General features: G+C 41.3%; 1 long non-coding RNA gene across 1 annotated transcript; it reads right to left on the bottom strand.

The window, feature by feature from the left end:
- Positions 1-261: 261 nt before the first annotated feature.
- On the bottom strand, positions 262-4,483 carry LOC148112540 (uncharacterized). The gene is made up of 2 exons (XR_015729200.1): positions 4,380-4,483; positions 262-492 (listed from the first exon to the last, which is right to left on the bottom strand). It is a non-coding gene; the product is annotated as an uncharacterized LOC148112540 (long non-coding RNA).
- Positions 4,484-8,808: the final 4,325 nt, after the last annotated feature.

Raw genomic sequence — 8,808 nt, 5'->3', positions numbered from 1 at the left:
CTCCTCCTCCTCCTCCTCCTCCTCCCTGCACATCTCCTCCCTTCTAGCACTGATGATGTTACCTAGTTGGGTCATGAAACGTCTGCAAGAAAAACCACCAAGCTCAGAGACCACCAAGGACCCCACACTTAGAGGCATGTGCCTGCTTTTGTGTTAGTCTTGGCTCCTGACAACTTCCTGGACAAAACCTTTGCGGGTTTCTTGGCAACATTTCGGGAAACATCTTGGCATCGTCGAAAAGGAAAGAACGACCGACTCAAAGTCAGTCAGGTGGGCATCTTGCCTAAGTAGGACATTTTGATGTACTTGGTCCCCAGCCCGGTACTTGTAGCCCTTCCACTGAGCTGGCTCTCTTCAGGCATGCTATCCTCCGTAAATCTGTCTCCTTTGCTGGGGAAACCATCCAAAACCGGAGGATGCACTCCTGCATCTTGAAATGAGCACCAGCCACAGATTGATTGGCACGAAAGGAGCCCAGAGTTTTCCATCACCCTGGAGGGAAAAAAAAAATAAGAGCAGAGTGGAGGAATGGAATGGAATGGAATGGAATGGAATGGAATGGAATGGAATAGAATAGAATAGAAAATATGGAATGGAATGGAATGGAATAGAATATGGAATGGAATGGAATAGAATAGAATAGAATAGAATAGAATAGAATAGAATAGAATAGAATAGAATAGAATGGAATGGAATGGAATGGAATGGAATGGAATGGAATGGAATAGAATAGAATAGAAAATATGGAATGGAATGGAATGGAATGGAATAGAATATGGAATGGAATGGAATGGAATGGAATAGAATAGAATAGAATAGAATAGAATAGAATAGAATAGAATAGAATAGAATAGAATAGAATAGAAAATATGGAATGGAATGGAATGGAATGGAATAGAATATGGAATGGAATGGAATGGAATAGAATAGAATAGAATAGAATAGAATGGAATAGAATAGAATGGAATAGATGGAATGGAATGGAATGGAATAGAATAGAATAGAATAGAATAGAATAGAATAGAATAGAATAGAATAGAATAGAATAGAATAGAATAGAATAGATGGAATGGAATGGAATGGAATGGAATGGAATGGAATGGAATGGAATAGAATAGAATAGAATAGAATAGAATAGAATAGAATAGAATAGAATAGAATAGAATAGAATAGAATGGAATAGATGGAATGGAATGGAATGGAATAGAATAGAATAGAATAGAATAGGATAGAATAGAATAGAATAGAATAGAATAGAATAGAATAGAATAGATGGAATGGAATGGAATGGAATGGAATGGAATGGAATAGAATAGAATAGAATAGAATAGAATAGAATAGAATAGAATAGAATAGAATAGAATAGAATAGAATAGAATAGATGGAATGGAATGGAATGGAATGGAATGGAATGGAATGGAATGGAATGGAATGGAATAGAATAGAATAGAATAGAATAGAATAGAATAGAATAGAATAGAATAGAAAATATGGAATGGAATGGAATGGAATGGAATAGAATATGGAATGGAATGGAATGGAATGGAATAGAATAGAATAGAATAGAATAGAATAGAATAGAATAGAATAGAATGGAATGGAATGGAATGGAATGGAATGGAATGGAATGGAATGGAATAGAATAGAATAGAAAATATGGAATGGAATGGAATGGAATGGAATAGAATATGGAATGGAATGGAATGGAATGGAATAGAATAGAATAGAATAGAATAGAATAGAATAGAATAGAATAGAATAGAATAGAATAGAAAATATGGAATGGAATGGAATGGAATGGAATAGAATATGGAATGGAATGGAATGGAATAGAATAGAATAGAATAGAATAGAATAGAATAGAATAGAATAGAATAGAATAGAATAGAATAGAATAGAATAGAATGGAATAGAATAGATGGAATGGAATGGAATAGAATAGAATAGAATAGAATAGAATAGAATAGAATAGAATAGAATAGATGGAATGGAATGGAATGGAATGGAATGGAATGGAATAGAATAGAATAGAATAGAATAGAATAGAATAGAATAGAATAGAATAGAATAGAATAGAATAGAATAGAATAGAATGGAATAGATGGAATGGAATGGAATGGAATGGAATGGAATGGAATAGAATAGAATAGAATAGAATAGAATAGAATAGAATAGAATAGAATAGAATAGAATAGAATAGAATAGAATAGAATAGATGGAATGGAATGGAATGGAATGGAATGGAATGGAATGGAATGGAATAGAATAGAATAGAATAGAATAGAATAGAATAGAATAGATGGAATGGAATGGAATGGAATGGAATGGAATAGAATAGAATAGAATAGAATAGAATAGAATAGAATAGAATAGAATAGAATAGAAAATATGGAATGGAATGGAATGGAATGGAATAGAATATGGAATGGAATGGAATAGAATAGAATAGAATAGAATAGAATGGAATGGAATGGAATGGAATGGAATGGAATGGAATGGAATGGAATGGAATAGAATAGAATAGAATAGAATAGAATAGAATAGAATAGAATAGAATAGAATAGAATAGAATAGAATAGAAAATATGGAATGGAATGGAATGGAATGGAATAGAATATGGAATGGAATGGAATGGAATAGAATAGAATAGAATAGAATAGAATAGAATAGAATAGAATAGAATAGAAAATATGGAATGGAATGGAATGGAATGGAATAGAATATGGAATGGAATGGAATAGAATAGAATAGAATAGAATAGAATAGAATGGAATAGAATAGAATGGAATAGATGGAATGGAATGGAATGGAATAGAATAGAATAGAATAGAATAGAATAGAATAGAATAGAATAGAATAGAATAGAATAGAATAGAATAGAATAGATGGAATGGAATGGAATGGAATGGAATGGAATAGAATAGAATAGAATAGAATAGAATAGAATAGAATAGAATAGAATAGAATAGAATGGAATAGATGGAATGGAATGGAATGGAATGGAATGGAATAGAATAGAATAGAATAGAATAGAATAGAATAGAATAGAATAGAATAGAATAGAATAGAATAGAATAGAATGGAATAGAATGGAATAGATGGAATGGGATGGGATGGAATGGAATGGAATGGAATGGAATGGAATAGAATAGAATAGAATAGAATAGAATAGAATAGAATAGAATAGAATAGAATAGAATAGAATAGAATAGAATAGAATAGAATAGAATAGAATGGAATAGATGGAATGGAATGGAATGGAATGGAATGGAATAGAATAGAATAGAATAGAATAGAATAGAATAGAATAGAATAGAATAGAATAGAATAGAATAGATGGAATGGAATGGAATGGAATGGAATAGAATAGAATAGAATAGAATAGAATAGAATAGAATAGAATAGAATAGAATAGAATAGAATAGAATGGAATAGATGGAATGGAATGGAATGGAATGGAATGGAATGGAATAGAATAGAATAGAATAGAATAGAATAGAATAGAATAGAATAGAATAGAATAGAATAGAATAGAATACAATACAATACAATACAATACAATAGAATAGATGGAATGGAATGGAATGGAATGGAATAGAATAGAATAGAATAGAATAGAATAGAAGTGTGAAAAACAATCCTAAATCACTTTTTCTCATCCCGTTGTAACTTCCAACGGTCACTAAACGAAGCGTTGTAAATCGAGGACTCCCTGTATACAGATTTTTTTTCTTTCTTTCTTTCTGGACCTCAGAGAGGGAAAAACAGCTCTGGAGTCTTGAACAAGAATCCAAATTTCATCTACGGCTGTTTGTTTGCTTGCTTGTTTTCTGAAGAAAGCAAACATAGAAACCGCTATTGTGGCATTCGTGCCCAAGAGAAAATGAGATTATTTACCAAATTATCATTCATTTTAGCTCCATTAAGCAAAACCCAGCACGGGGGTGGGGGGTGGGGAGAGGGAAATAACCCCACCAGCTCCATTTCTGGTTAGAAGTGGCCGTGTTCAGGCTAACATCTGTAGTCCTCGCAAGGAGAGACGGTCAAAATCTTTGCCTCGGTTACACAGGCAGTCCTCGACTTATGACAATTCAGCCCAACATGTGCGTTGCCAAAAGAAACATTGGTTACATGAGTTTTTATGACCTTTCCTGCCACGGTTTTTAAGCAAATCACTGCAGGTGTTAAGTCAGTAACACCGTTGTTAAACGAATCCAGCTTCCCCCTTGACTTTGCTTGTCAGAAGGTCGCAAAAGGAGAACGCCTGACCCCCAGGACATTGCAACCGTCATAAATATGAATCAGTTGTCCAAATTTTGATCAGGTGGCCACAACATCACCCAGCTGGTTTTCATGGCTAAGGCAGGACTAGAACTCACCGTCTCCTGGTGATTGGCCCAAAGTCATACAATTGCTGTCCATGCCTAAGGCAGGACTAGAATTCACAGCCTGGCTTAAAGTCACCCAGCTGGTTTTCATGCCTAAGACTGGACTAGAACTCACTGTCACCTGGTGATTGGCCCAAAGTCACCCAGTCAGCCTTTGTGACTAAGGCAGGACTAGAACTCACAGCCTCCTGGTGATTGGCCCAAAGTCACCCAGCTGGCTTTCATGCCTAAGGCAGGACTAGAACTCACTGTCGCCTGGTGATTGGCCCAAAGTCACCCAGTCAGCCTTTGTGACTAAGGCAGGACTAGAACTCACAGCCTCCTGGTGATTGGCCCAAAGTCACCCAGCCGGCTTTCATGCCTAAGGCAGGACTAGAACTCACTGTCACCTGGTGATTGGCCCAAAGTCACCCAGTCAGCCTTTGTGACTAAGGCAGGACTAGAACTCACAGCCTCCTGGTGATTGGCCCAAAGTCACCCAGCCGGCTTTCATGCCTAAGGCAGGACTAGAACTCACTGTCACCTGGTGATTGGCCCAAAGTCACCCAGTCAGCCTTTGTGACTAAGGCAGGACTAGAACTCACAGCCTCCTGGTGATTGGCCCAAAGTCACCCAGTCAGCCTTTGTGACTAAGGCAGGACTAGAACTCACAGCTCCTGCTTTCCAGCCTGCAAATATAGGGAAAGAAAGAGAAAACCCATTCAAAATCAAAACCCATTCCCGTCTTCGAAAGGAACCGATAACAGAAACAATTCATGAAGAATGAAAAGAGATTAAAAATACAGAAATGATCTCCTGGCTGCGAAATTGTTTATTTGGAAGATCCAAGGAAAATACCCCGATCGGGGGTCTTTGGCCGGGCTTTGGGGCAGAAAAGGCTTTCAAGAGGAAAGGGGGCTGGACTAGATGACCTCGGGGTAAGCCTTTCTAAGCTCCGATTCCAGAGTAGGAGTTTTTTTTTTCCAGCTTTCGTATTCTGGATGACCGGCAGCTCAAGACTCCGATTATATTTGGCAGGCTGGCTTTTCGCTTCTCTATCTACCTGTCGCTTTCCAACTGTCTTGCTTTGATCCTGCACCCCAGGTTGGGTTCCCAAAGAGGGGATCCGGTTCTTTCTCTACCAGTTTCTGCGAGAAACGGCGACGGCTTCCCACTGTTCGGACAGTCCTTTCATCAATCCCTCAATCCATTTTACCCGGATTCACAAAAAAAAAGTGCCCATACTTTTCGACATAACCATGATGCAAATCTAAGAGCCAAGTTCGTGGAGATGAAACTGGGAGTTTGGGAGTTGTAGTCTCACCTTAAGCAATGGCAAACAGCTTGGGTGGCTTTGGGCCAATCACCAGGAGACGGTGAGTTCTAGTCCCGCCTTAGGCACGAAAGAGGGCTGGTGTCGGGTTTCGATGTCGTCCCAAATAAAATAAATTGCATTTCCAAACAGATAATCTTTGATGAAATCTTTCATTTTATTAAGCACGACAATCTGTCCCCGATTATGTCGAAGCCAACACTGACTTCCTGACCCCAAACCTTCCCTTTCCGTTCCCCAATTCTCTGCGTCTCATTGGCCATCTTCCAAATCACTCTCCCCATATCTACTACTTCAGCTCCCAGGAATGTCCCCCCTCCCATCTCATCTCCTAGGGGATATTATCTTCAGGGAAAATAAGTAGGTGAGAAGTCAAGCGTCCTCTGGCCAGCTGCCCCCTCTTCTCCTCCTTATGTCAGCACTAGAGTAAATGCAGGTTGAAGTGCTGAGAGCTGGGTGACTTTGGGCCAATTCACTCTATCAGTCCGACCCACCTCACAAAGTTGTTGTGGTGGGGAAAATAGGAGGAGGAAGGAGCATTAGATATGTTTGCCGCCTTGAGTAATAAAGTGTCGTAGATTGGAGGTAGATGATGTGGTATCCCTCCCCCTCTGTTGAGAGAGGGCTGTACAATTTTGACATCGGGGGCCTCTTTGACCCCTCTTTCGAATCAGAGTTCCTCTCTGTCCAGAATGTGGACTTTGTCGTCTTCAAAAAAGCAGCCTGTGTCTTTTAAATGCAGATGGACTGCTGACTCTCGTCCTGATGGGTTTGTTCTCCTATGTTGTGGCATGCGTCTGTGAAGTGATTGTTTTGTTTCTCCACTAATCTTCTGTCTACAACAGTTCCAAGAAGGCTCCACGCCCATTTGCCCCACTCAGGTGACCCTGAGGACACAGACAAATCTCCAAGAGGCCTCAACAACTCTCAGAAAGAGTGCTAACAACCAGATGACTGCAAGGAATATAAATCCTTCCATTCCCCACCATTCAATCAGAGCCGAAGAAGCTTCTCGGATGAGAAGCGAAATGTCTTCAAAGAAAAAACCAGAAAGTCCAGTTGCCTACTGAAAAAGCACCTTTGGGACAACCACAACCTGGATGACTGAGGATGTCTACAGATTTTTTTATTAAAAACATAATTCACCTTCCTAACAACCAGAGGTGAAATCCAGCAGGTTCTGACAGGTTCTGGTGAACCGGTAGCGGAAATTTTGAGTAGTTTGGAGAACCGGCAAATACCACATCTGGCTGGCCCCAGAGTGGGGTGGGAATGGAGATTTTGCAGTATCCTTCCCCAGGAGTGGGGAGGGGGATTTTGCAGTATCCTTCCCCAGGAGTGGGGAGGGAATGGGGATTTTGCAGTATCCTTCCCCAGATGTGGGGTGGGAATGGAGATTTTGCAATATCCTTCCCCACGAGTGAGGTGGGAATGGTGATTTTGCAATATCCTTCCCCAGGAGTGAGGTGGGAATGGAGATTTTGCAGTATCCTCCCCCCAGGAGTGGGGAGGGAATGGGGATTTTGCAATATCCTTCCCCCAGGAGTGGGGAGGGAATGGGGATTTTGCAGTATCCTTCCCCAGGAGTGAGGTGGGAATGGAGATTTTGCAGTATCCTTCCCCTGGAGTGAGGTAGGAATGGAGATTTTGCAGTATCCTTCCCCAGGAGAGAGGTGGGAATGGAGATTTTGCAATATCCTTCCCCTGCCATGCCCACCAAGCCACGGCCACAGAACTGATAGTAAAAAAAAAAAAAAATTAGATTTCACCACTGCTAACAACCTGTTGTAACTGTGACACGAGAATCAGAAGCTGTCCTAGGGATGCGCTCCCAGGGCAGCTGCTAAGGAAGGTGTGCCCCATGTGCGCTGCCCCCCCACAACCTGTGGGTCTCGCTTTGCGTCGCCCACGACGGATGCTCGCATCCTCCCTTACCTAGACCCCGCGCGGATGCTTGCGAGATTTCCTAATGATTGCTAATGTCTTAAGCGCCTTTCGGAGAGGATTAAACAAATCCAGGAAGGTTAAATCCTTATTATTCCCATTAACGTGACAATTTTCAAATATTTACTTACCAAGGGAGCCGCTTCTTCAACAACATAATTAAAGCCGGAATTCTTGTTGGTTATTAAGCGAACGAGCCAAGAATCAAAGGGAGGGGAGGGGAGGGCGAGTGGAAAGGGAGGAGGAGAAGATTTGGGGCGATGCACCAACAGGACCTTCTCACCGCCCAGGTGCTGGGAGGGGATCCCAAGATTTGCGGTAGGTGCTGCAACGGAGCCTCCCTGTTCAGGTGAAGTCTAGCTGTGAGGGTGAGACAAGAGGGGAACTCAGGAGGGACAGAGGTGGGAAGGAACTGCCAAATGTCTGGCTGGGGGATTCTGGGAGTTGAAGTCCATCCATCTTAAAGCTTGATGGCTGGGGGATTCTGGGAGTTGAAGTCCATCCATCTTAAAGCTTGATGGCTGGGGGATTCTGGGAGTTGAAGTCCATCCATCTTAAAGCTTGATGGCTGGGGGATTCTGGGAGTTGAAGTCCCCTCATATTAAAACATGCTAGTGGGGGATTCTGGGAGTTGAAGTCCATCCATCTTAAAGCTTGATGGCTGGGGGATTCTGGGAGTTGAAGTCCATCCATCTTAAAACTTGCTTGCTGGGGGATTCTGGGAGTTGAAGTCCCATCATATTAAAACATGCTAGTGGGGGATTCTGGGAGTTGAAGTCCATCCATCTTAAAGCTTGATGGCTGGGGGATTCTGGGAGTGGAAGTCCCCTCATATTAAACCATGCTAGTGGGGGATTCTGGGAGTTGAAGTCCATCCATCTTAAAGCTTGATGGCTGGGGGATTCTGGGAGTTGAAGTCCCATCATGTTAAAACATGCTAGTGGGGGATTCTGGGAGTTGAAGTCCATCCATCTTAAAGCTTGATGGCTGGGGGATTCTGGGAGTGGAAGTCCACCCATCTTAAAGCACACTGATTGGGGGATTCTGGGAGTTGAAGTCCACCCATCTTAAAACATACTGGCTGGGGAGTTCTGGGAGTTGAAGTCCACCAATCTTAAAACTTGCTGGCTGGGGGATTAAAAAACCCCAGTGGTGAAGCGCCCA

This window comes from Pantherophis guttatus, chromosome 8, assembly GCF_059756535.1.
Source record: "Pantherophis guttatus breed Tessera chromosome 8, ASM5975653v1, whole genome shotgun sequence".
Taxonomy (NCBI): domain Eukaryota; kingdom Metazoa; phylum Chordata; class Lepidosauria; order Squamata; family Colubridae; genus Pantherophis; species Pantherophis guttatus.
This window is presented reverse-complemented; position numbering and strand designations above follow the sequence as displayed.